This window comes from Neovison vison, chromosome 5, assembly GCF_020171115.1.
Source record: "Neovison vison isolate M4711 chromosome 5, ASM_NN_V1, whole genome shotgun sequence".
Classification (NCBI taxonomy): domain Eukaryota; kingdom Metazoa; phylum Chordata; class Mammalia; order Carnivora; family Mustelidae; genus Neogale; species Neogale vison.
The window spans coordinates 123156012-123162774 of record NC_058095.1 but is presented as its reverse complement, the minus strand read 5'-3'; the positions used below and the strand labels follow the sequence as shown (position 1 = coordinate 123162774).

Sequence of the window (6763 nt, the reverse complement as noted above, 5' to 3'; positions counted from 1 at the left end):
AGTGAACATTCTCCACACTCCCCTACAAACTTAAAAACTCAAAAGGTAATTCTTTGCTTTATCAGAATAAAAACGTCACAAAAGTGCAATGTGATTCAGCGGGTAAGTAATGCTTGTGTGGTATGTTTGGTCTGGTTGTCGGCTCTTGGTTTATTATGTTCTTAGTCTAGAACCTCCTGTCTTGTGAATGTTTACTCTGACATTTTATAACATCTCCTGTTAACGGTTCTTTTTTTTTTGCTCAGAAGATAAAAATACAGTTATATCTGTTCAAATATGCTTGAAACAACAACTTCCTTTTCTTGTTTATATCATAAAAATGCCAAACTAACAAGTGCTTGTTTGTCTGGCCATTTATTTAATTAGACATCTAGGTTGCCCAGACGTGGAAAAGAGAAATGGTCTTCCTAGTGTTCAGCGTGCCCGAAGGGAAGCCTCATTCTTCTACCTGCCTCAAGGAAGCTAAATTCCTACAAACTTATGAGGAAAGAAGCAGGAAAAAAAGAAAAAGAAAAAGAGGAAGAAAGTCCTCTGTAAAAAGAATATAAAATGTATTTAGGAGCACATCTCTCTTTTCTTAGCTTTTTGTTCATATTAGAATGAAATTGTTTGAAAGAGCTTGTTAAAGCTCCGTCTCTTTTTGGCATTTAAAGTGGAACTAATAGTTATGTTTATGATAGTGGGATTTTAAATGTGTAACTGCATTTGCATTATAAAAATTTTAAACTAAACTTGAAGCTTTGGATGAGACAAGCATTCAAGCATTGTGAAACATTAATATTCAAAAGAAAATAACTAAATCATGTCATAATTGTCTAGCACTATTTAAATATAAATGGCAATAGTGAATGTCATTAACAAATGCACTTTTACATTTTAACCTGGTTAGGCATTTATGAAAACAAAGCCAGAGAAAGAAAGCCTCATTGAACTATAAGCCAGAAAGGATGGAACTCTTCTTCACTAATTGAGTACATAAGTAAGTCTTTTAGAAAAAATTCCCAGTAGCTCAGATAATCTTTTGTAAGAAACTCAAATTAAAAACCTGTTTAAAAAGCTTATGACCTAAAGTAAAAGGAATTCACTTTCCTTAACCTTGACAGTATAAACTTGACTTTTTCCCCTTCTAACAGGATGAACATTTACAAACTCAGGTAGAATGTCAAGCATTCTGCAAAAAAGAATTATATAACTACTTCTCCAATAAGCCAGGGAACATATTGGCCCATTCTTCTTAAACTTCAAATTTCAGGGTTTTAAAAACATGTGAATATCATGTCTGTCTTTATCCCTACTTAACCTCATAGTCAAGAACGAAGGGAACAGATACTAAGCCATTTTGTAAAATGAATTTATCCTAAGAAAGTCACAGATAATACTCTTAATAAATCCATAAACTTAAAAAAGAAAGAAAGGAAATAAGAAACTTTTTCCACGAGCTGAATTCACCATTTCAGACCAGTAGGCATGTGTTTTTAAGTAAAAGCAGTTTTTTTTTTCTTTTAAGATTTCATTTATTTATTTGACAGAGAGAGAGAGAGAGAGATCACAAGTAGGCAGAGAGGCAGGCAGAGGCAGAGGGGGAAGCTTGATCCCAGGACCCTAAGATCATGACCTGAGCAGAAGGCAAAGGCTTAAACCACTGAGGCACCCAGGTGCCCCTGAAGCAGTTTTGTTAAATAAAAGCCATTTGAAGGTTTTGTTTTGGTTTTCTCCTGTTGTTTTATCTTCTATCACAGCCACTGTCTTTTTACATCAAAATTGCTCAGTGGAAATAGTACCAATTTAGAACCACGAATTTCCTACCTACCAATCAGTCGTCTGTGATCCTGTTTGAGCAATAAATATTGTTATTTAGGGAAGAAGCAATTCTTTAAATCATGATCAAACTCATTCTTGTTACTTTATTTCCTTGGTGAACTGATTCTAATACCTCAGGTAACCAACCTCTGTCATTCCTTTCTGGCTGTTCTACCGGATGGACCAGATATGTTCGTCTAAGTATATACTTCTTTCTTGTGAAACAGAGAGAGATTAAATAGCGCAACTCGTATTGCCATGTTAAAAAAAAGAAAACAGGTCAGTTTTTCTGGAGAGATGTTTAACTGCAACAGGAGACGTGTGTGTATACTTTGATTTAAGTAAGTGAGGGGAATTGCACAGACAGGACACCTTTGACAGTAAAATACTGAAAGATGAGGCCCGATGTACTAGATTTAGTTTCTCAGTCAGTTTGGTATGAGAATTGGAATTATAGGGAAAAGGAAATCTAGGAGAGATGACTGAACATTGGAAGTATGCCTGCCTCTTGTAAAACAGCAAGTGCTAAAACAGGGCTGGCACTGATCTACCACCTACCTTCCCTTTGGGGCCAAAGGAAGTCCTCAGGGCATTACTTCCAATTTTACTGTGGGATCCACACAGAGTCACAGCTGTCATATATATTTAAATAGGACAGTCTCTCCCAGTATCAACTTTAATAAGCCTTTCATATTTGACTATGAATTACCGATAACTTCTTTTGGGGGGGTCAATAATGAAAACTCTGGCATCTAGGTAATAGTCTTACTTTCAATATTTAAAGGGAATAGTTCAAAATTAACCAAGAATTAGGTTACAATGACATGACATATGGAAACTAATCAACTACATTGTATCATTGTCCAATATTGTTCCGGTTTGATTTTCAAAAATTCAGAGAAGTCAATCTTAACCTGAAGCATTCATCAGAATCCCTTAGGAGGGTATAAATAAAACACATGTTCCCTGGACCCTCCTCTGAAATTCTGATGGATTATGTTCAATAATCTTAAAACAGAACAAAACAAAGCAAAATCTCTACATATAATTTTATTTGTTTGTTTATTTAATTTATTTAAAATCAATTGCCCAAGAGACAGTACATCACTGGTTTTTGATACAATGTTCAATGATTTATCAGTTCAGTATAATATCATCTTTTTTTAAGATCTTATTTATTTATTTGACAGAGAGAGATCACAAGTAGGCAGAGAGGCAGGCAGAAAAAGGGGAAGCAGGCTCCCCGCTGAGCAGAGAGCCCGATGTGGAGCTCGATCCCAGGACCCTGAGATCATGACCTGAGCCGAAGGCAGAGGCTTAACCCACTGAGCCACTCAGGTGCCCCCCAGTATAATACAATCTTAAATATAAACTCTTTTGCATTTTTTTCTTTTTTTTAAGGATTTATTTATTTATTTTACTGGGAAGGGTAGAGGGAGAGAGAGTCCTAAGCAGCTTCTGTGCTGAGTGCAGAGTGGAGGCGGGGCTGGACCTCATGACCTCATGACCTCATGACTCTGAGATTACCACCTGAGCCAAAATCAAGAGTTGGACACTTAACCGACTGCGCCACCCAGTTGCCCCTTTGTTGTCTGTTTTACTAGCATATAATCATAATTCAGACTAAGAAACAGTGAATGTCTCAGTAGTCTCAATTCAACCTTTGGTTACAAACTTTCAAATACACTGGAATAAAATCTTAGGCATCTAGAAAAAACATCAAGCCACACATTTGATTTTATGATCTTTGAAAATTTTTGAATATAATTAACTTCTCAATAGACTTTAAGAATAATGGGCTTTAAAACTTTTCTGCCCTGTCACTATATTCCTTCAACTAGAAGAATACATGGTACCAAAAAGATTCACTACAATTATTTTTCATCACTACTCAATGCTGGAAACAACTTAAACTGTCTTCAGTGGGAGAATAAACGAAGTTTATTTGTTTATTGAAGGGACAAATCCCTTCAAAGCAATTCTTCTTAGCAATAAAAAGAGTAAATCACTGATTCAGACAACAATTTTGGATTGTATGGATTGTAGACTCTGATGGTCACATATTCTGTGATTCCATTTATGTGGAATAATAAAAAAGATAAAACTCTAGTTACATATCACTGTCAATATAAGTGGACAGCATGAAAGAGTATTTTGGATGATAGACTATTCTCCATAGTGATTATAGTGGTGGTTAAATGAATATATATATGTTCAATTCATAGACCTATATACTAAAAATAGTCAACTTTACTGTATGTTAACTTAAAAGTAAACAACTTTTTGGAAATATATTCTGACATAAAAATGCTTATCTGTATGTAGGCCACTTGTGTACAATGTCCAAAAAAGTCACAAAACAATTTTTTTTCATTTTAATCTAAAGAGTGAGGACCTCTAGAAATACAGAATTGCCATGACCCTGCAAATCCATCAATACCCTTCCCCTATTTTGGGTATCCAAACTGGGAAATCTTTTAGTATCCTTCCAGAGTTTTGACGTGGCACAGGAAAGAAATGAGATTATCCAGAACCCACTCTCTACGTACACTCTCAAGCTATGCTCTGGCAGCACTACGCTCCAGTTCTATTACATTCATGACTACAACAAACACATTGTGTAATCCTCATGGAAGCATTTAGTAGGTTTTTGAATTTTTGCCTGGGTGGCCTAGAGATTACATAATTCAGTTTAATTGAGTGTCTACTAAGTATCTTTTGTATATCAGGCATAATCTGAACTATGGATCTTTCTTCCATCATTCATTGAACAACTTTTTTTTTCTTTTAACTATGTCACACACTATGTTAGCCATTAAGTAACAAGCAACAAATAACATCTCTGCTGTCCTGGAGTTGATACTCTACTGAGGAGTAAATGATACATAAAAACTTATAGGATTTAAAAAAAAAAAAAGTGCTTTTCCTAGGCCGGCGCTCTCACCAAGGAGAAGGCCATGTTCAGTTCCAGGTAGAAGATCGTAAAGCCCAATGGCGAGAAGCCAGACCAGTTCGAGTCCGGCGTCTCCCAGGCTCTGCCAGAGTTGGAGATGAGCTCCGACCTCGGAGCCCAGGTAAGGGAGCTGAGTATCATGGCATCCAAGGAAACTGAAGTTGGCGGTGTTCGGAAAGCTATTACCATCTTTGTTCCCGTTCCTCAACTGAAATCTTTCCAGAAAATCCAAGTCCGGCAAGTCCGTGAATTGGAGAAAAAGTTCAATGGGAAGCACATCGCCTTTATCGCTCAGAGGAGAATTCTGCCTAAACCAACTCGAAAAAGTCATACAAAAAATAAGCAAAAGCGTCCCAGGAGCCGCACTTTGACAGCTGTGCATGCCGTGATCCTGGAGGACTTGGTTTTCCCAAGCAAAACTGTGGGCAAGAGAATTCGTGTGAAACTGGATGGTAGTCGGTTCATCAGGTTTATTTGGATAAAGCACAGCAAGAAGCTCAGAGGCAAGGATGTTAACTCTGAGTTCCCCAAGTTTCAGTTGTAAATAAAAATGATTAAATAAAACTTTGACAGTAAAAAGAAAGAAAGAAAAAAAGGAAAGAAAAGAAAAAAGAAAGAAAGAAAAAATTATTAAAGGAGAAATATAAACTACTATGATGGTACATATGAGAGGACTAAACCAGGTTTTCAGATCATAGAAGGTCCTGGAAGGCAACACTGGATTCTCTCTAGAGTAAAAACTCCTAAAATTAACTTAACAAACAGAGAAGTCTCTCACTTATAACAAAGACTGATTGTAAATGTTAAACCCGTCATTCTTAGAGACACCCTATGAGACAAGAACAATTACTCTTATTTCCATTTGCGGGCCAAGGAAAATAAGGTACAAATTTACCCGCCGTACCACAGCCTGGGTGACCCCAAGAGGATTCACCTCAGGAAGTCTAGCTTCCGTCTGTTTTTGTTATGATTACTCTATGTTGCCACTGCCTCCAGCTCTTCTTACATTATGCAAGGAACAGGGTCACGTTCAGAGGCTTTAAATGTGTCTCCTTAGGCTTCTCGGAACCTACAGCACAGGCACATGGTGCTCAATTTGGTCAATAATACAACATTCTGGATTGACTTCTGTTAAGAGAGAAGCACACAGAGCACAAAGCCCATGAGAGGGCCACAAGGATCTTTAGAGTACTGTACTTTGGGGAAATGAGATCAGCCTTACCCTGAATTCCCAAAACACATATTTTATCTTATTTTTACTTTCAGTGGGACACAGACCTGACCTCACACATCTCTGCACATTTGCAACTTTGCTCCCAGTTGGAGTAAGTTGGGGAACATGCTGCCTTCACAGCAGAGAGAAAGACGAACAGAAGACAGAAATGAGGCAACTGACTATCCATGTTGCCTGATGTACTTTCTCCGTGAGTTTCTGCCTCTTTGATACTCTGGGTGTTTGTTCATCAACTTTTCTGTGTTAACAGGTGGACCGTTTCCCCTCTGCAAAACACTTAACATGGATTTTGCCCCCTGCACTCTCCATTAACACTAGGGTATCATATTGTGCAAATGTGCCAGCATGGATCAAGAAACCAATGTAAGAAAACCTGTTATATTGCTCAAGATTTTGTCACTGAACCTTATGGCATCGGTACTTAAACAGGGAGAATGATGTTTCCAGGAAATTACTCTGATTCAAAATGTAAGCCCATTTTCTAGTGACTTCCCACCAGGGTTGGTTTATTTGTTTGTTTTTGTTCCTTAATGCACTTTACCACTTATTTTGTCTTGCTTCTGGCCTTTGTAATAGGCTCCCTCTGATGAGATTGCCATGATATTCCTGAGCAAGTTCTAGCTTTAGCATCTTCTTCAGTAACCATGTAATTTTTTTGAAGCTTAGTGGCTCAAAGGAGTAATATGCCTAAAAAAACACAGCACAAACCCATTTACATTCAGAATAGGAGAGAGAGACAGACAGACAAAAAGTGTGTGTATGGAAAGAACATACAC

General features: G+C 37.3%; 1 pseudogene; it reads left to right on the top strand.

Annotated features, from left to right (window-relative positions):
• The first annotated feature begins 4757 nt into the window (after positions 1-4757).
• LOC122907457 lies at positions 4758-5297 on the top strand (annotated as a pseudogene).
• Positions 5298-6763: the final 1466 nt, after the last annotated feature.